Source organism: Orcinus orca, chromosome 12, assembly GCF_937001465.1.
Source record: "Orcinus orca chromosome 12, mOrcOrc1.1, whole genome shotgun sequence".
In the NCBI taxonomy this organism is placed as follows: Eukaryota; Metazoa; Chordata; class Mammalia; order Artiodactyla; family Delphinidae; genus Orcinus; species Orcinus orca.
This window is the reverse complement of record NC_064570.1, coordinates 6,665,678-6,687,474: the sequence shown is the minus strand read 5'-3', so window position 1 is coordinate 6,687,474 and position 21,797 is coordinate 6,665,678. Positions and strand designations below refer to the sequence as shown.

General features: G+C 43.9%; 1 protein-coding gene across 16 annotated transcripts in view; it reads right to left on the bottom strand.

The window, feature by feature from the left end:
• Nucleotides 1-21,797, bottom strand: part of LOC101286051 (1-acyl-sn-glycerol-3-phosphate acyltransferase delta) — a 1,414,616-nt gene that overhangs the window by 401,247 nt on the left and 991,572 nt on the right. The gene's annotated exons all lie outside the window — the stretch shown is intronic.

The following is a 21,797-nucleotide window of genomic DNA, read 5'->3' as shown; positions in this document are numbered from 1 at the left end:
TGCTTTGTATTGTGACATCCTAGTTTTCCTTCCTCTTTCCAACCACGTTTTCCCATAAAACAGATGTATACACATAGACTTAAGTATTTAAAATGAATGTATGAATAGGTCCAAAAAGGATTCCATTGTAAACTCCCCCTCAAATACAAAAACATCCATACACCTTCAGCATCATACTATGTAGAAGATCTTTTTTAAATATCACAAATATTACTCCTAACTCTAAGTAAATATAGAACAGGAAGGGAGTGCCAGACAGCTTCTTAAAAACTGCATTTTGGGGAAAACTGTGAACTAAGAGTGCCGCCTGCCATATCAGTAAACAGAGCATGTTGCAGCCATCCAGCCATCACATCACAGCCGCCCCAGCAGTGAGCCCTGGGGGAACTCAGGATGGAGGCGGGATGCCCACCATCAAGCAGTCAGCCGCTGCAGCCACCCCTGACGGTGCACCTTGAGGAGACTCAGGGTGAAAAAGCACAGGATACTGGCCCCCAATAGCTGAGGTGCGTATCAAAGGAACGATTTCAATGAGCCCAGACTTTGCATCTTCCCATACATAGAAAGCGCTAATTTCATTAACTTGAGATGTCTGGTTTTCTTTCATTAACAGTACTCTTTTGATGTTCCGACTACCAGGTCTCTGTTGCAAAAACTCCTATATATTCTGGCTCCGCCCTTGCCTCTTTGGAGCAATCCTTCAGAGCGATCTGAGAGTCCTGTCTCCCAGGCATGAAGTCCTCAGAATGTCCGCTGAATAAAACATAACTCTCAACTTTTAGGTCGTGCATCTGTTTTTCAGTCAACAAAACAAATCTAAATAAAATACTTGCTATTTTTCTGCAATTTCAACAAAACTCTTGTGTGTAAAATATTACATTATTCCACTGCTTTTTAATCTGAAAGCCATGTTCTTTCATTACCTATTACTTTAGTGCATTTCTGTATTCTCTAAGTTTGTGCAAGAGCCGCCTATTAGTTCCCTAGTGACTTGATGAAACTGTACTGTTTTTGCAGATCAGCCAAAACTGAGTAAAAAAGAAAAGAATGGAGAGAGGAGAAAAACAGAAGACATGTCTTTGGTTAAGACTGCATTTTGCCTTACACATGGATTTTAATATTCAGTACACATATGCTTATGATTAAAAGAAATAAGACATCTGTATCTTTATGGTGAACTGGATAAGTTAATAGTTGTTTTGACTTCCTACCAAAGGGTCATCTAGTATTTGATAATAAGCACAATACTATAATTTTTCATTTTTCTTTGAATTACAGGAAGAAAGGCCTACTATGAAGAACATTTCCAAAGGTGTCATTATAGTTTTGAATCCTGTAGAAATTATACTCTCTCCTTTTGACATCTTGTAATAAATAAAACTGTTAATATTTTGACTTTCGACAAATTCCCCTTTTGCTCTCAGCAGCTAACAGTTACACAAAGAGACTGTGCTACAGTAGTTACAGCAAGTTGGTGTGGGGACACCAGCAGAAACACATAAAATCCATTAGTGGAGCCAACGGCTATATCCAATTCTAATAAAAAGGCTAAATACAATTCCTAAAATGAGTCTTAAAACTTCCCTGAAAACAGAAAATAGTTGAGATGATCTTCTGAGTAAACAGCAACGATCCCAGTTGTATTCTGGCCAAGGGGTTTGTTTTCAAAATACTGTAACATAATGTGTTAACGTGAAAATCCTTTCCCATTGCCAGATGCGTACGAGCTAGGGAGAGGGGCTCTCAGAGCACACTCTGGGTCCACTAAACCTGGGTTCCTGCCTCGTCACTGATTCATGCTTCGGAATAAGGCAATACAGCAGCAACAACAATTTTAAGGAAAATTATAATAAATCTACAGTTCTATGAGCAGTCATGCAACGTCAGCATTGGGAAAAAGAGAGTCATTTCTGTTTCCCATAGGAATTGCATGGCTTTGACTTTGGGGTCTTTGGACATTTACTTTCATCCCACAGGAAACCCGAAGATCACAGATGGGCATACATATTCTCCTTTCTAATGTTATTTCTTGGTCCGATAATTTATTAAAGAGCATTTCCTAAGAGAATGACACTGTTCCTAAAAGCCTTTTCGTGGAACTACTTTTCATCTGGAACATATGTGAGAAGGAAGTTGTGAAGCTATGGTGAGTTGGATTTCTGCTGAGGAATTATCCTTTACAAATAATGAACACCAAATATTTGGAAAATAAGAAAATGAAATAAATTCAAAATGAGTGTAAAAACACAAGTTGACCTCCATGCTCATTACTTAGAATATGTTATCTTACGCTGCATTTCTTATTGGAACTCTTCCCCAGAAAAAGCCCTTTTTCAAGTGATGATTCCTCACGTATTTATTCCAAATATAACACATCCCTGAGGGGCAAAGTACCAGCCCTGTAGAACCTCTTCTTAAAAGGGAGAGGTTAATTTCCTGTGCTAGGATTTCAATGAGGTAATATGCATAAAGTACCTGCTTGCGTTCAGCTCACAGCTGTATTAAAAAATGCCAGAACATTCCTGCACAGGCCAGGCCTCCTTGGGATTCTTAATTCTCCTCACTTTCCCCACAAATTTCCTTATGAAGGGACTAAGGAATAGCAGCTGGAGGCCAAATGTCTGGTCCCCACCTCATCTGAATGAAATAAGGTATCTAGCCTGTGCGGTAGAGATAAGTTAGTGACTGCACTGTGATAGAACTCTGACTTCCTGCGGTTTTTCCTCTGGACTAGGCTTACCTAAAGAAAGGATGGTTCCAGGAATGATCGCAACCTGGGCAGACGGAGGTACCACTCATGCATGGATTTACAGAGGTCTCTGGCTTGAAGTCCCTTTCCCAAGCACAAAGCCTTCATCCAACAATGGAAGCTGAATAAAGGGAACATGCTGATATACTTCCATTTCAACTGGGTCCTTGTTTACTACGGAGTCCCAGGCCGTCTGTGGTCGCCCAACAGCAGGAAGTTTCCAGAGTACGTTGACAGAAGGCCACACCTGCGCTCTGGTGGTACCTGCTATTTCCCGCTTTGCCAGACGGGCCCGGCCCCACCCCAATTTGCCTTCTCTCAGAATGTTCCACTGATGGGACCAGAGCCTCAGATCAAAGTGTAGGAAACAAAGGACACCCATGGCCTCGTCAAAAGTGCTAAGAGGATATTATAAATAAAAGAGGTAAGATTTAGCTATTATATGGTCTATCAAGGATTATAATTTTTTGAGAAACGGTTCGGCAAAGCTTTATTTTTCTGAATCAAAGGGCCACTAAAATATGTCTTGTTTTCTGAAATAGCTCTACACAGTTGACCAGAAAGAGACCCACATGGAGTGTGGTACCCAGGTCACTGTGTCAGGTGACATATGGCCTGGGATTTAACTTGCAACTTTCCTCCTCCTCCTCCAAGGACGAGATGGGTGTAGCTAACGTCATCAAATGCATCCATAAAACTGGTTACCAGGCAGTCAGTTAAGCACACCCGAGAAGGCCTTGAAGACCTTTCACTGGTGGAGAGTTCTAGAAAGATTGGTAGAACCCACACCACAGGACATGCTGCTCTCTGGAGAAAATAAGAGGGATGCTTCATTGCTTTTGCTGCTGGTACCTGTGATCTCCAATTTCGGGCACAAATGGTCACAGCTCTGGTACGGACTCTGTCAGCACTAACACGGGCCGGCTTTGTTGCTGCTTCTGTGAACCAGGGGGAGTGACACTCTCAACACATTTGCGCTACATTAACTTGCACTACTTTCAGCAATGACACAAAGCCCAAGGTTTTCAATTAAAACCTTCATTTGGAGACGCATTTTGTTTCGTGGGTTTATAATGCCCTAGGATGCCTCTGAGAACTTACTCTTCCTATGTGCTTTGTGGGCAGTTACACGATCTGTATGTGACAAACAAAATCGACGATTAAGATCAGCAAAAAGGATGCTGCTACGTATCATGTCAATTAGAGCGATGATGGACAAAGGAAGTATACAATATCTCTAAATTGGATTTATTGCTTTCCTTTACTCTATAGAAAAACTAGATTAAGAATCAACGTCATTTGTATGCTATCAGCCTAATAAAAAGCTGCAGTGGTTTGGCTGTTCACCTCACCTTGTTTGAGGACGTTCAGGTAAACCTGTAGTGCTTGCATATTTGCGTATTTGTTGGTCAAAGGATGGAATTCCAACTAGCTGAGAGCTGTGAGCCAGACTTTTCAGAGAATTAGAGAAACGGCCCCTCAAAGAGGGAGCGTGGCATCTCCAGATCTGGCCATGCCGAACGCCCAGTTCCACTGTGGGGCTGTTAATTAATTAACGTATCCACTCACTCAGCTGGCAGACATTTATCTGGTAGGGCTATGTGCGGCCCAGTGGGGTACGTAGATGGGTGATGCCTGTTTCCCAGAGGTGGGCAAGCCAATGGAAAGTGTAAAATGGACACAAATAACTAGAGTGCTAGAATTGGTGAAGAGATCATTTTCAGTATGCGCAGTTCTGTAAGAATTTAAAGAATGGATAACATATCGTCGAGGAAAATCTTCAAAAAGTGGTATCATATAAGCCAGATCTTAGATATTATGGGCAGGCAAAGAAGTGAAGGAGGGGGAGAGAGAGCCGGGAACAACACTGGGTGCACGAGAAAAGCACGTGCCAAGTACTGGTGTCTTCTTGGGACTTCGGCTGAATCAGGTAAAAGGAGAGGTCGGTGGAAAGAAGCTTGTGGAAGCTCAGGAGTTGGGGCTTTATTCAGCAAGCAAGCAAGAGCCTCTGGAGATGTCTGACTGGAGACGTGACCTGATCAGATCAGTGTTTTAGGAAACTGATTCCAAGAGACACGAACAGGACGATTTGGGTGCAGGAGAGGTGTGGGGAAAAGCTACCAGGTTAGCAGAGTCCATCTGAGAACCAGGGACGAGATACAGAAACTGGGGGTGCAGTCGAGAGCAACTTCAGAGGGCCACGCTGCAGCGCCCCGGCCTCTACTGGACCCGCCGTGGCCTCCCAAGTCACCCTCTGCCTCTCGTCTGGCCTCTCCTAACTCTCGCTCCACAGTCATCTTCTAAAACATATCCACACTTAAGCTTTCGGCTTACAACCTCCATTATCTGACCCACGAAGGCCAAAGTGTCCAGCTGGTCACACAAGGCCCACTACCACTCGAGTCACCAACCTTCCCAGCCTCCCATCCGGCCCCTCTCCGCCTGGCCCTGAGCTGCACTGGCCTTCTTTTAATGCCCCATGTCCTGAGTCTGGATCTAAGAAGCTCGTTCAAGGCTCTCAGTGCCTCTATCTGCAGCCACCTGGCAATGCCTACTTGATCTTCAGGAAGATGCTGCCAATCAGCTCTGTGCACTCAAGAATCAGTTCATTCAGGAGCTGAACAGACGTAAAGCCTCGGGGCCGGCGTGGCTACCTGGTGACCCACATTCCTGAGCTCGGCTAATGAAGATAAAAGCTTTGTTGACAAACCCTTTCACGGGCACTGGCTTCCACGCCACCACAATCGAGCTGGGCCCCCCTCTCTAGCTTAGGGGTTTGTGAAAAGCTCTCAGGTTTGTAGCTGAAGGAGTTCCCGGAGCTTTGGTGCACTTAGAATAGAATAGTGTCAGTGAGCTCACAGAACGTTCATTTTGTTTAGTTACCCAAGATATCACAATAACAAAAGCCTTTCCAGTTTCCAATTTGATTGAATTTTTATCCTGAAAAGGCATATATTTTTTACTGTGTACTTGAGTGAGTCCCCTATTTCTGGGGAAGCTGGTAGCATCACAGGGAAAGCAAAGCCTTTGGGGTCTGGAAATGGAGAACTGGACGCCAAGCAGCACCCCCACCTGCCCCTGGCCCTGCTCAACTCCACCAACCCCACCAACTTCCTCTTCTGAAAACTGGACTTGTCACCTCTTTGTAGAGTTGAAGTGAGAATTAAATGAGACGCCTCAAAGTAACTGGCATTGAGGGACACACGTGGTACGTTCTTGATAAATGGAAACGACGACTGACGTTATTATTAATATGACCATCATCACTGTCAATTTCAGAACTAATAAATCCATTAAATAAATCCAATTTATTTAATTTTAGCGGGTTCCCCAAAGCAGAGAGTGTCTTAAAACCTTCCCATGCTTCCAAGAAGTACACTGTTTTGAAATGTCTTTCAAAGCAGTTTCAAAAGTATCTGACAGTTGCCATTTCACCAGAATAAAACTCTCTCTCTCACACACACACACACACACACACACACACACACACACACACACACACACTTTGGTTCTACCTAATCCATCATTTTGAAATCATGGAGCTCATTGGACACAGTCAGCAGGCATCCAAAGTACCTCATCATCGTCATTAATAAAGATGTTTGCTGCCCACCGTGCCCGTGGCCCTACCCCAGGCACTCGGACAAGGGACAGCAGTGATGAATCAAAAAAGACACCTTGCTCCCTGCTAGCAAAGGGTTTATCTTCACAAGCAGACAACTCTGTGGCGGCAAAATCTCCCACTTGGAAGAGAACCAGGAGACACAGCAAGTGCGAATGTCTAAGCACAAAAACTCTTTTCCTCCCAAATGCCGGTCACAGATGAAACGAAACACAGACAACGAGAATCCTGCGGGGATGTCTGCACCTCAAGGGCGCCACAAGGCGACGCTGCCTGGAGGGCTGGGGTCGTGCCTGCCAGGTACGCTGCTCTGTGACGGCCTGCACCCTGGAACTGCGCTCCCAGCCTCAGCCACAGCTGGGAGAGGGGGAGGGGAGAAGCCAAGCAGCTGTGCTATCTGGGGGTGAGGGTGTGTGTGGGGGGGAGGAGGGCAAAGGGTGCAGGAGTGAGGTGCAGAGAACTTCGAGAAGTACCCGCCAGGGGCCAAGCCCTGGCACCTTATATCTAGTGCTTCAAGCCTTCAAAACGCTGAGCTTCCGTGAGTGGAATATTCTCTAAACAATAGTTTTTGCTGTTATAAATGAAACCATGTAGCATGTAACACCTGCAAAGCAAGTCCTACCAGACCCTCAAGTTGCTTATAGTCAGGCTGGTAAGATAAGACAAGATAAGAATAGCCTTACAACAGTGCTTCATGAAAATTGCCAAGTGCAGCAAATCCATGATAAGAATGATTACAGGCATTCAAAAAGAATAAAATACAAATGGAAAATAAAATAATCTAGAAGAGGAACGTCTCACAGCATGAAAACAGCTTAATTTTAAAAAAATGTATCCATGTTAACATGAGGATGACTCTTGGATACCAGGAATTCATTGGACAGTTTCTATTCGATGGAGACATGAAAGTGCTTTTTGGAAAGTTTTGCTGTGAATAATCAGAGGCATATTCTTCTTTTTGCATTTCTATTCTGTTTCTCTCTGCCTGTTGCTAGGCGTTCATGCTTGTGGACACGCATGCACACGTGCGCGCGCGCACACACACACACACACACACACACACACACACACGGTAATTCCTCAGGGCTTTTCACCCATTGGAAATTTGCAAAAGCTATAAAAAAGAATAAAGTCCAGTGTCGATGAACAGCTACTGGAATCAAAACATATCGTGACATATGTTTTTACCTAATTTTTCCCATTTAGGACTGCAGAAAGTATCTGGCGAGAAAAACTAATAGAAAAGTGCAAGTAGTTAACTATCTCCTGTTAGAATTCTGTTTTCCCCCGGCAGTACATTAAAATGTTCTGTTCAACTTGATAGCTTCCACGTTCAAAAAGCATGAAAATAAACCAAACCAAGTCTGCAAACCGATGTCAGGGAGCGGCTCCCGCTACCAATTAGAAATGACAGTGCAATGAACCCAGCGACTCCTGAGCCTGACATGGCAGAGGGGTCTTATTTATTTCTCTACGCTTGTGTTTCAGTTTTAATGACAGTCATAGCATCACACATTTTGTTCATTAGCATAGATGAGGCCTAAGGTTACAAAAGCTGTGGAAAGAATCATCCTTAATTCTGTAGGTAGTTCTTCTGCGATTTGAGAAAACATACATAAATGGCACTTGAGCCAGACACAGGCACCTGCTGCTTCCAGGCAACCTGAAAGCTCCCGTCTCACAAACCTTTCCCTCCTAATACACTCAGTGCGACCCTTCTTTAAAATGCCAACTACTTTTGCTGGCCTGTAAATTCTATGACCTTCAGTTTTATTTCTTCTGGAAAGAACAAAATCCATTACTTTTCCCTGAAATCCTGGATCTTGTCCCCCAGATTCCCTCTTTTCTATGAACTGAGTGACAGCAGAACTCCCGTCACTTTCCCAGAGGTCCCCAAGTCCTTCCCACAATCGAGGGGTGTCAGGAGGAAGTCAGCGGATTCCTGGACCTAGAGGGACCAGCTGTTGGCCTGTCACCTGCTGAGGTCAGGTGGGAGAGGTGCCCATCCATGCCCAAGACTCTGCCTCACGCTGTGGGCAGACAGAGAAGGAAGAGGCGTGGCAGGAGGGGAAGCAGGGCCTCACATGCTCCTTTCCTGGGCATCTGGGGGGGGATCCTGACAAGGAACCCTTAGCAGGTGATGTAGAGGGTCACAGTGGGCTGAGGTGGCTGGGGGGAAGCACCCACCTGAAGGATTTAACTGTTGGAAGGACAGTAAGAGCTCCTCTTAGTTACATGAAGTGTCTGTCTTTCCCTCCAAGGCCCAGTCATCCCAACTGGGGAAAAGATGGATTTTGGACACACTTGGAACTGGGTTTGAATCGTGGCTCTGTTTATACTGGCTGTGTGTCCTTTGAGGATGCAACTTTCCCAAGTCTCAGTTTCCTTATCTACAGAGTGGAAGGGAGAGCACACCGTGGTAAGGGTCCAGTTAGATGCACTCGTAAAGCCCCAGCAGAGAAACACATGTGATGCGTGGTCAGTGTCCCACAAACATCTGGGAACACGTGCCCAGCCCTGGCTCTGCTCCCCCTTCCCACATCTCAGGGTGCAGCTCCCGAGCCCTGCCCTTCAGTCCCCTGAAGTTCAGACACCACTGTTGATCCTTCTGGGAGAATGATGAAGTTGATGAGGATCTTATAAGGATGAAGGGTGGAATATATTGTACGCATCTGTTTTCTGTTTGTTTATTCATGTAGTTTTTGATTCTTGCCTGTGTGTTCTGAACTTTGCCTGCCTATCTCTGCTTTATACACAGAGTTGACAGGACTGACTGGGGCCAAACCACAGGGTGAAGTCCATGTTGAGGACATGGCACGGCAGCCACCTGTTCATGACAGCCGTGTCCTACTGGTACTTTTGCTAATATGCTTGAGCACCAGCCATATATTTATGTACATTATCACTTAATTCTTAAAACAAATTTCAGCATCAAACCCTAGAGTTGGTTGATGTAGATAGTATCTTTGAGATAGTGTTGGTACCCTTTGTTATTGGGAATTAGCTATCCAAAACATAGGAACCAAATATTTTTAGATAATGTGTTTCTCTTACTCTATGCCTTTACAAAACTAACTCAGAAAACAAATGAATCTGATAGCAAAGGATATTTATATTATTAACCTTATCTTACAGATGAGGAACCAGCCTAAAGCATGGAGAAGTTAAATGAATGGCCCAAAGTCACACAGCCAGTAATTGAATTGACATTCAAACAAAGGACAATGGGGACCTTTGTACAATTAGCATCCAGGCTCTTAACCATAATAAATGTTATGTATATAATGATTTAGACCAGGAATTGGTAATTTTTTTCTGTAAAGCCCAGAGGGTAAATATTTTAGCCTTTGCATGGTGTAGGGTCTCTGCTGCAAGAACTCAACTCTGCCATTATATCAGGAAAACAGCCACAGACAACACATAAACAAAGGCATCTGGCTGTTTTCCAGCAAACTTTACTTACAAAATCAGGAGTTGACCACATTTGACCTGTGAGCCATAGCTTGCCGACACCTGGTTTCAATCACTCATACTATCCTAATAGAAAAAACCCATGAAATAATAATTCTGCTATTGACTTTTCACTTTGGTCCAGGAACTGTTCACATGAACCACCACTATATGTGGTGGGTACTCAATCCAGTCCCCCAGAAACTGGAGACACAAAGAGATGAAGCCACTTGTCCAGGCTGCAAGGCCAGTAAGGAACAGAGCCAGAATTTGGACCCAGACAACTCAGCTCCCGACACAGCCCTGTCCTTACCTACCATGCAATGCTGCTTCCCACGGACTGCTATGTGTATGCTAGGGCTCTCAGCCTTGGCTGCACTTTGATGTCACCTGGGGAACTTTTAACAAACATGGATGTTGTTATGGGCTGAATTGTGTTCCCCCAAATTCAAAGGTTGAAGTCCTAATCCCCAGTACCTCTGATTATGACTGTATTTAAAGATAGGGTCTTTAAAGGGATGGTTAAGGTAAAATGAGGTTATTAAGGTGGACCCAAATCTAGTATGACTGGTGTCCTTATAAGAAGAGATTAGGACACAGATGCACACAGGAGGAAGACGAGGTGAAGACATAGGGAGAAAATGCCATCTATAAGCAAAGAAGAGAAGCCTCAGAAGGAACCAACCCTGACGACACCTTGATCTCAGACTTTTGGCCTCCAGAACTGTGAGAAAAGACCTGCCTGCTGTTTAAGACTCCAGCCTGTGGTATTTGGTATGGCAGCTCCAGCAAACAATACAGACACCAAGCCCTTCTGCAATCAACTTAGAATCTCTGGGTGGGACCATGGCAGCCTTATTTTTTTAAAGCTCCCCAGTGGGTTCTAATACATGGTGGAAGTTGTTGATGCCATGGGTCACCTTCAAGGCATGATCTGTGCCGAGCTCCTTGTGGGGCTCAGTGAGATTCTCTGAGGCCCGAGTACCTCCCTCTGTGTCAGACCCCACCCAGGACTGGGGAGTCCTGCAGGGCACTCCGGGCTTTCCCTCCTGAAGTCTCCCTAGGGGCAGGGGGCTCCACCAGACCAAGTTTGCGGGCCTCTCACTGTTGTGGCCTCTCCCGTTGCGGAGCACAGGCTCCGGACGCGCAGGCTCAGCGGCCATGGCTCAAGGGCCCAGCCGCTTCATGGCATGTGGGATCTTCCCGGACTGGGGCACGAACCCGTGTCCCCTGCATCGGGGCCCCCCAGACCAAGTTTTCTTTGAGGATTTTGCCAGACTCCTCTCTTCTTTTCTTATCAATAAGACGAGTGATGATTTCCGTTATGAAAATAGGTGAACATGATAGAAATAAAAAAATAAAGACATAGGATCTATGGATTTTTCCAGCAATGGAACTCTGCCTTTAGTTAGTAATGACAGTACAAATAATTACTAATTGCCAACACTTTATCCATTAATCCTCATGCTTAACATTACGGCTTTTATGTGAAACTGCACCTTGATTCATTGGATCTTACTATGAAAACAGAAAAAAAAAGTTTCACTTTTCACTTTTCAGTCACCTTGAAATAATAAAATTCAAAATAAATTCAGTTGTCTGGAAAATGTGTCTGTTCTTAAGTATTCAATAAGCCATTTAAAGCTCTGCAGATCATTAAGTGTCTCCCTCTATAAAGCCTATGGTTCTTCAAGTAGAATTCTATCCCAGGCTTGGCTGTCCAAACAGTATTGTATTTATTTGGTATAATAAAAATTAAAACTGGAATATTTATTCCATAAAATTAAAGGCCTGAGAAACATTTTGGAATCACATACACAGACACATATACACAGGCAGCACATACACACACATAACCAGAGGAGTTGGTTTTCTTTGTTTTCCGGTTGCCAAACAACTTTCTCTGCCGAATATACTGCAGACCTATCCTCACTAGTTTGTCATAGTGTGTTTGTAGTCTTCCTTCTAATTGAGGATGCTGTACCTGAAACTACAACGTTTCAAGGGTCTACTTCAATTCACGCTACACTCCCTTTAGTGGCACTGAATGCTTAAGACATCTGTTAAAAGTCAGGTGCGTTAAGCTCACAGCATAATAGGCTTGGGATCTGTGGAAGCTGATCACACAAATTAACATTATTGATACCTAAACAGACACTGTAGAGAGTTGAAAAGAATATCACAAGGATTTTGTAAAAGCCACGTCCTACTGTGGAGCTGAAGAAACTGCAGACGGTAAGTATTCCTGGCAGAATAAAAGAGCGTGGTGTGGTTAAACGAGCTGAGCTATCGCAAGGCCAGGAGCATCCTTCTCTTTTCCTCCAAACGAATCTTCTACAGAAAGAAAAGTTCCTTCTCACCATTCTGGAGGCGGTATTTGATCCCTGAGACTGTAATAATTCAACCACAGCGCTCAGTGTCACGTCTCCGTCAGCCAATCCCGCCGACAGACTCATTTCATTTGATTGTTCTAACGTGGGACTAAGATGCAACTGGAGGGGCAGCTGCTCACACAGCATGAGGATGGGAGGGCCCTCTGTCCAGAATCTCTCGTCAGATGAATACAAATTATTATGGGTGAAAGCTGGGTGCTGAAAGTGTGTGTACTGCGCATGTGTTGGGGGAGGGGGCTTAATCACCTGGAGAACTTCAGCAAAGCACAGAGGTCGCCCCACACCCTGAGGTGTGTGAGTGGGTCGCCATTACTGATGGGCACAGGTGCCATCCGTCAGGTGAGCCAGAAGAATGCTTGGGACACAACAGTGCCTGTGAGGCGGGTGAGCACAGCCCCACCCTGGCTGCTGACCTCAGGTTCGGATGAGCTGGATAGAGAGAGACTTGTGCAAGCTTCCAAGGAGCTGGGCTCAGTCAACAGGGTATTTCTTTGGAGACCTGGAGCATCGCAGTGGAGGGGGGCCTCAGGCTGGGTGACCCTCTCAACAGGGGGTTGTGATATTAGCCCACGTTTCATTGGTGCCCTGTGCTATGCACTGGGCTTGGAATAGCTCATTTAATCCTTCCAACGACCTGTGGAGGGGGCTCAACTACCCCTACCTCCGGCTCAGAGAGGCAGAGGGAAGTGCATTCCTAGCAAAGGCAAGCAGGTCGCCCCACTAGTGAGCATGGGGAGGAGGCTGGAAGTCAGGGAGTCTGTTTCCACAGCCTAACCAGTCAAAAATACTCCTGATTTTGGTCTATTCAGCTCATCTCAAATGCGGCAGGAAGATTGAAGCAGAATCGGGGGCCATTTGCAGATGCGGATGGGGGAGTCTGAGGCTCTCTCGTCTTTGGGGTCAGTCTTTCCAGGAGAGAAGAGCTTTGTCATTTACCTGGAGGATATCCATCTTGGGGCTAATAAATTTAGATTTTTTCATCATAGGTTATCCTCCACATTACCAGGCCTTGGCCAGGTAACAAGAACTCAAAAAAGTGAAACTGACTTACGAATGTTAGTACTTTTCCTTTTAAAATACATTCTCATGATTAAGAGAAAGGAAGAGTTAAGGACCTGCTAGGTGGTTGGCATTGTCCTAAGAGCTCTGCTGTGATGTTTGGTATCGTCCCCAATGCAGCAATGACACGCTGAGGCCAGGGACCACTGTTAAGTGATGCAGATGGGCAGGACACTGCTCCCTCTTCGTAGCCATGACTGAAAAGGTAGAATAAAACAGCAGCTGAAAGAGACCTTGGAAATCACCTCATCTGACTGACCTCCTTATCTTCAACAGGAGATACCAGAGCTGAAACTTACAAAACCCAAATTCCTAATGGCTGAACAGAAAAGAGAAAGCAGGTTTCTGATTGATTCCTAAGCCAGAGCGTTTTTCCTTATGCTGGGGTAAATAAGATGCCAAAAAATCCACCAACCAGAAAATTTAGAAGCCAAAAAGAAATCATTTTGGAATACAGTAGAATCACATCTTTCCATACCTGACTGTAATCAAAGAACAGGTAGACTCCTGTTTAAATGAATACTGTTAGAACATCTGGTCTTATAAAATGAGGCTATTTACATGTTCTGACAGACGGCCCACAGTGAAAATGCTTTGCTAGTCTGATTACAACAAATTCTCATAAACCCAAAGCCTCTCTGTCAGGTGTCTCTCCGGGCCCCTGCTCACTGGGGAGGAAATCTCTATTATGAAGAGAGCGGCGTGTGGGCATCTGTCAATAGTTTGCCATGTTGCTCTGAGTGTAATTGAATGCCTTTGATTGTAAAGAATGACAGGTTTTATGCAAAGCTGTTTGTTTTGTTTCCTTGCTTTTTTTCATGGAGGGGGGCCCGACAGAAGGAAGGTTGATAGCCATACAGGTGGAGAGGCAGCGAAAATGGGTCAGTCCCCAAGTGCCCAACAGGGGATGGGGCAGGGTAAGTGGAGGCTGAATTGCTGGTTGATGAATGATAAAGCTTAGTCAAAACTCTAAGTAACACATTGCCCCGGACAGTCCTGAAAGAAATCTATTTAAAAGTAAAATGAGGGCTTCCCTGGTGGCGCAGTGGTTGGGAGTCCGCCTGCCGATGCAGGGGACGCAGGTTCGTGCCCCGGTCCGGGAAGATCCCACATGCCGCGGAGCGGCTGGGCCCATGAGCCATGGCCGCTGAGCCTGCGCGTCCAGAGCCTGTGCCCCGCAACGGGAGAGGCCACAAAAATTAAGTTCCAGTATTTCAGTTTCAACTTTTCAAAAAACATGTTAAAAACTATTCAGCTTTATTAATTAACATATATTAAGTTCACACATAGTCTAAATAAATCCTTTCCCAATGCACTGTATGGTCCTAGCTCAAAATACAGATTGCAAGAATTCAGAGGCATTCTTGATATTCTGATATAAATGATCTGAGAATTGTGATTCTTACGGTTTACAAAATAGAGGTTAATTATTTAGTAAACATGGATGTATAATAATTTTATGACCTTTTAGGGAAGGGTTACCTATACTTTTCTATACCTAAGGAGGTAAAAGACCTGTACTCCAAAAACTGTAAGACCCTGATGAAAGAAATTGAAGATGACACAAAGAGATGGAAGGATATACCGTGTTCTTGGATTGGAAGAATCAATATTGTTAAAATGACCGTACTTCGCAAGACAATCTACAGATACAATGCAATCCCTATCAAATATTCCAATGGCAGGCTTCCCTGGTGGCGCAGTGGTTGAGAGTCCACCTGCCCATGCAGGGGACGCGGGTTCATGCCCTGGTCCGGGAAGCTCCCACATGCTGCAGAGCAGCTGGGCCCGTGAGCCATGGCCGCTGAGCCTGGGCGTCCAGAGCCTGTGCTCTGCAACGGGAGAAGCCACAACAGTGAGAGGCCTGCGTACCGCAAAAAAAAAAAAAAAAAGTAAAATGAATGCATTGATGCCTTTTTTGAGATTTCATCAAATGTACACAGGAGAAATCCTCTGTGAATGAGCTCATCTGCGCTCACAAAGGGCTAAATGTAAACAGGGATGCCTCTTCATCCTCAGATGCCCCTCAAGGCTTGGTCCTTGGGGCCTGGGACCCCCTGCCATCGCCCCTTAGTCCTCCCCCTCTCCGTGCTCCCTCGGAAGTGTGCGTCTCCATTACTAACCCACCCAGCACGGCGGGCAGGTGCAGTTCTTGAGCTCCAGGGCACAGGGCCTAGTGGCAGAAAACTGGAGCATGCAGAGTGCCAGCCAGAGTGGGGACCAGGCCACGTGGAGGGAGAGCCTCGGGGGCACTGATGTAACTCATCCGTGATGACACAGGAAGCCCAACGCAGGCACCACCCCTGCTTTGCGCAGTTTAACCACAGCTTCTATGGACGGTGGCATCTTTGCCACCCAGTCCGGATTTGTAGGCCAGGAAGCTGGGGAGCAGGGGCTAGAGGAGGAGAGGGGGGGACGGCGGGGAGAGGGGAGGCTCTGCACCACCTCTGGCTGGGTGGCCGGCCTTGGTGTTCAGGCTGCTACCGTTGGGGCTGAAAAGAAAGGAGTGTGTCCCTCATGGGCAGACAGAAATACCCCTTTGACACAACGTTCCTCCTAACTTAAATTTCTGCAGTGCAGAAGCTGCTTTCTCCCCACTTGGAAAGTGAATAACGGCACCGCTAAAGGGCAAAAGAGCCAAGTCAAGAAGACTAGGAAGGGAGTGTGTTAGAAACACGGTAAGACTGTCATACAGAGTGAAGTAAGTCAGAAGGAGAAAAACAAGTATCGTATACTAACGCATGTATGTGGAATCTAGAAAAATGGTACAGATGATCTTATTTGCAAAACAGAAGACACAGATGTAGAGAACAAACGTACGGATACCAAGGCAGGGGGTGGGATGAATTGGGAGATTGGGATTGATACATATACACTATTGATACTATGTATAAAACAGATAACTAATGAGAACCTACTGTAGAGCACAGGGAACTCTACTCAGTGCTCTGTGGTGACCTAAATGGGAAGGAAATCCAAAAAAGAGGGGATATATGTCTACATGTAGCTGAGTCACTTTGCTGTACAGTAGAAACTAACACAACATTGTAAAGCAACTGTACTCCAATAAAAATAAAAAAATAAAAAAAAAAAGTTCTGAATCTATGTGAGGTGTTTCCGTTCAACCTATGGAAGGGCACTGTGAGAGTGACAATGGGGCCAGTGTCAAGAACAGGACAGATGTTTGAGACCAACTGCCTGTGTATTTTACCAGGAAATGTTAATTTTCCATGAAGTTTTGCAGAAAAATAATGCCAGTCGTCAAAAGTGCCAAGCCATCACATAAAGTGCCTCCTCAGAATTTATCTGCCACCAACGTGGTGTAAGCATCTCCGAAGGGCTGACGGAGCACAGCCTCATAAATGGCTTGCGATGAAGCTTCAAGTAAACCTCTGTTGGTAGAAGAGGTTAGATGCTTTTATAAAGCACTAAATCAGGCTGCAGCTGGAAGCTGATAATTTTCAGTGTTTTAGAAAGTTACTCATTCATGGATGAAATGCTTCTGGGGTTCCCTTTACCTTGCTGAGCCCAAGCCTCTGTGCTGCCACCTAAATGTACCAGGTGTAAGATAAGCACATGTGAAGGCCTGGTGGTGGAGGAGGTGATGTCATCCAGGTTGATTTCATTACCATAAATAAATGTCAAATGGCTGCAATACATTTTCTCTGATTAAACTGTCAAGGACAAAATCATGTAAGAACAATGATTTTTTTTAATACCTGTAGTAAAAAAAAAGGAAGACAAGAAAAAGTAATGAAAATATCTACATAATATTATATTTACAGGTCCCCAACTTCTGACCCAGAAAAAAATAAAACAGAAAGTCTAGCTGTGTATATAAGCAGATAACTGCCTCATTCCCAGCTGCATCCCAAACTGTCTTTCACGTGCTGTTAGAGGACAACAGTGCATTTCCCCCTCTCCATGCTCAGCACTGTCATCAACTCTAAAGAAAATGCCTACATGTACCCCTTTAGGTATCAGAGCTAAAAAAAGGTCTCTTTTCTCTTTCTCCCAATTAAAAAAAAAAGTGAAACAAAATGTAAGGGTGTGTGAAGTCTCAAATCCTGAGAATTAGCCCCAGATCTGTTGAGCACACTTTTTCAATGTACCTATTTTCCGGTAAATCTCTGTTGACCTAGAGGCAAAATGAGGGGGTCACCCAGTCCAGGATGACTGGTTCGGGTGGAGCTGGGCTGGCTTATATTCCAAGATGTTCCACCAGAACAGCAAAAGCAGTAGAGTCGATTTTATCTACATGAGTAAACCTTTTTCTTTCATATCTGCTTATGTTTTTCCATCCCCTTATGGGGCCAAGGTATTTTCTGTCAGTCTGAGGGCAGACGATGTCCACCAGAGCTGGGACTTTTTTTTTTTTTTTGCGGTATGTGGGCCTCTCACTGTTGTGGCCTCTCCCGTTGTGGAGCACAGGCTCCGGACGTGCAGGCTCAGCGGCCATGGCTCACGGGCCCAGCCGCTCCGCGGCATGTGGGATCCTCCCAGACCGGGGTATGAACCCGTGTCCCCTGCATCGGCAGGAGGACTCTCAACCACTGCGCCACCAGGGAAGCCCTGGGACTTTCTTTTGTAACCATATCCATTTAGACAGGCTCTATTTATCCCCATTTTACAAATGAGACAGGAGGTCAGAGAGAGTGACTTGTCAAAAGTCGAGTCACATGCCTGGAAGCCCTAGAGTTGGGACTTGAAATCCAGTCTCCAAATTTAGAGCTTCTTCTAGTCTGCGCATCCATCAAACGACCTCTAAGTAACAGAGGATCTGCTATTGACATCTTGAAAAGTAATTTTTGAAGATGAAAATAAAACCACCTAGTTTCCAAAATGAAATGACAATGAGGTGTGTGTGTGTGTGTGTGTGTGTGTGTCTGGCATGTGTATGTATGTGTGCGTCTGTGTGTGTAGCTGTGTGTGTGCAGGGACAGGAACACCCTCTTTCCTAGCCTGCAGAGGGAAGCCTGTGGTGTCAGCCCTACGTGGGAATGAGGGGGCTTCAGTACCGGCCAGCCCCTTGCTGTGCATCTACATCACCTTCTCCATTATTGTTTTTTCAGAAATCAGCACCAAATTACCCTCAGAAATAGCTTAGAGAATTGCCAGGAATGGTAAACCTTTTCTTACTGTTAAATCTTGGCTCATTTTATATAGTTTTCTTTGATAAGCATGGTTGACTGGGAAAGAAAAAACGATTATTTTTTTAAGGGATGAAAATAAAGTTTAAATAGTGTCACACTGAATATATTAACTTACAGGAAGGGGATATCTCAGTGATCTTTCAAAAGCCTCTGCTGAGTGGGAAGACTGGAAAGTAGGTCCTTGACGGGATTACACCCCTTCCAAGGAACCATTCAAACCTTTTACCCAATATTTTGCATTATGTTCAGAATACGTTTACAGCCTAAGGAGTATATAACAAGGGGAAACTGCCATGTGGTGCTTTAAGACTTCTGCACCACATGCCATCCTGACAGCCCGGGTCCTACCATTCCTGCCCAAATTCGACCCCAGCTAATGAACTGCTCTCCTTACCAAACATTTTCCAATATGATGAAGTTTCTGCCGGTATAAAGAGTTTACATACTTTTTTTTCCCCTTGAGTGTGTGGAACCAATCATCCAAGAAAAAGTTCAGTTTATAGACTTCTGGCTGGCATAAAATAATGATTTTTCCCCCACTTCTCTGGATGAGATTATCTCATGCAATGGAATAGAAATTGGAGGGTCTGTCTCACTTAAAATAAGAAAATCTTTGCAAGCTGATATGAAAATCTACCTTGAAGTCATTTAGCTGTCTGTTCCATTTGTTTTAGTAATTTCATCTAACAAGGAATTAGTTTTGTCCATAAATGTAATCAATATGGAATATAAAGTCATAAATTAAGAAAATAGATTTAGAGTCCTCATGATAAAATGTACCTTAAACTTGAAGTAATACAAATGTAAATTAGATACAGATATCTGGACGTCTTGCTTATTGCATTTCTTTGGTAAGTGACAGAAAACTGACTGCAGTGTTTGCTTATTTTAATTAAAAATCTGATCTCTTTCTAGAATTATTGTTATGTTTATGGAATATAATAGAGGATTTCTGATGTGGACGAGAACACAGTATCATCTTTCATTCAGGAAATAAAAAAGGAAGATCAAAGGAGTCTTCGTTAAGTTTCTACTCACTCACTTTTTAGAAAAGAACAAGGAGTCAGGTGAAAGAAGCTGAGCTCCCGGAAGGCACAGGAAGGATCTGGGGCAGCAGGGAGAGAACCTGGGGGGAAAGTCAAAATAGAGGTTCTGGTGAGAAGAGAGGGCAGGAGGAGGTCCCTGCTGTGCTAAAAAATTTGGTAGGTTAATCAGAAAATTGGTTCACATTCTATTATTTTAAAAGCACATAAGTACATATTTATATGGTAATATTTTCATAAAGGCTCAAACCCTTTTAAATTTTTTTAAAGTACAAGTCCACATACTGGAATGTCGAGTCAACATTCCTGTTTCAACTTCTTGAAAGTAAAACAAGGACATAATGAGAGTAGCAAAGCAATCTAAAGGCAGAATTGCTTTAAATTATCAGGTTTTTTCCCTTCCAATTTTTACAGTCATTCTGCCTACGAATAATTCAACAGTAGTCTTCTAACAAACCTGCGTTATTAGATCTTTCCAACCACCCCCCCCAACTTAGCTTTTCATAGAAACAACTCTTTTTGCATTGATGGTTCATCAGTTTACTTGGTTTTTAATTAAATTTAAAAATTTAAGATTAAGCACAGCTAGCAAAAACAGGTCTGCAACAAACATAACGGACTGTTGTTGAAACACTCAGTTAAATTGGAGGGAGCAGAAACGTGTACAATCCCTAGTCTCAGGTGTTCAGTGTGCCTTGGACATCCGTTGGGATGTACTTCAGAGGGACTGAGTGATGTTGATTAGCTCGGTGAATCTCTTTTGTATACACTGCTAGAAGAACATTTTTTATGCTATTAAACTTAGGTAACTCAAATTCAATAGTGTTTACTTTTGGAAAAATAAAATATTCTAATAGGACTAAGTGGACATCTTTGCCCCAAAAAGTTAAATGCATATTAAATATAGGCCAGTGAATATATATTAAAATATATCTTGCAACCTACTTTATATGAGGGCTCTAAAGGTGTCACACAAGTATCTCTTGAGAGCTGAGATGATTCAGTTCTCAAATTTGCATGATGAATTCAGACAGAGAGGGACACCAGTCTCATCTCAAAAATGATCTGAATCTTGGGTTTATATACCTTTACTCTCATTAGATTAATATCTCTTCTGGCCCACTTTTTACTCTGCTATTTATAAAAAGCAAAATCCCAAAGGGGAAAAAAACCTTTAATTTTTGGCACTAATAATTACAATAATATCTATAAAGTTATCGGCAATGCATTATATACTTTCTCCAAAATCACTGATTTAATTAGCATTAAATAAATGCCTACTATTTGCTGATTTAGTAGATGTGTGATTATCTTTAGCCTGCCTAAGCTCTCTCAGGGGACCACTTCATTAATGCTAAAGGAATTGGTAGAAAGCTATTGACATCTGTGGCTAATCCTTGCGACAACTGGTAAGGTCTTGTGGGAAAGAGACAATCTTTCTTCCAAGATGTATTACTAAAAGCACTAAAGGAAAAAAATATATATAGCATTTCTTAGAGGGGTTCTAACTCCTTGCTGTGACCAATGAGATACGTCTGGGAGTCAGCTTACCAGAAGCTTTACACGTTTGGAAAAGCCAGATTCTGTGTCTCAAATTTAGGTTATTGGATGCAAAGTCAGAGAGGCAATATATTTAACACGGGACATTGGAACACAGATTGACAGTCCATGAAGAACTATATCTAGGTCAGACTAAGAAATGCATGTCATTTTAAAAGGGTATTACTCTTGTTGTACGTAAGAGAGCTGCACATTTAGCAAGGGTACTTTCTGAAAGGTCATAAATAGGAAGAAAGTGTAGACGGATCCTGACTAGCCCACATGAAGAAGGTGGTCGACATGTGAATTGTGCCTGCCCAGCGTCTCTTTGGGCAGTCACATCTTTCCCTACCCTTGGTTTATTTGATTCAGGTGGGGTTGCCCATCTCCTGGAGCCATGCGTGGGGCCCTGGCCTAGACATAGCCAATCAGATCTCTCCTTCTGTGGCTGCTGTGGTTCTGTACATGTGACCTTAGCTAAGCCAGATGGAATATAAACCAGGAGCCCCCTGTGGTCCTCTTCGTCACCATGAGGGGAGAGCCTATTTGAGAACCATCAACACAGTGGGGGCAGAGCTGAGTGATGGAAAGATATACAGCGTCAAGAGGACGTCATCTGAGGACCTGGTTCCAGTTCAATCAATAGCCAATTATTTGCTTGGGAGCAAAGAATTCTCTCTTTTTTTTTTTTTTTAATTAAAGCTAACTTTAGTTGAATTCTGTTACTTTGAGAGAATTCAGCTAACACAGCCTGACTGGAAACAGAAAGTTAGGTAAAACCTAGAAACT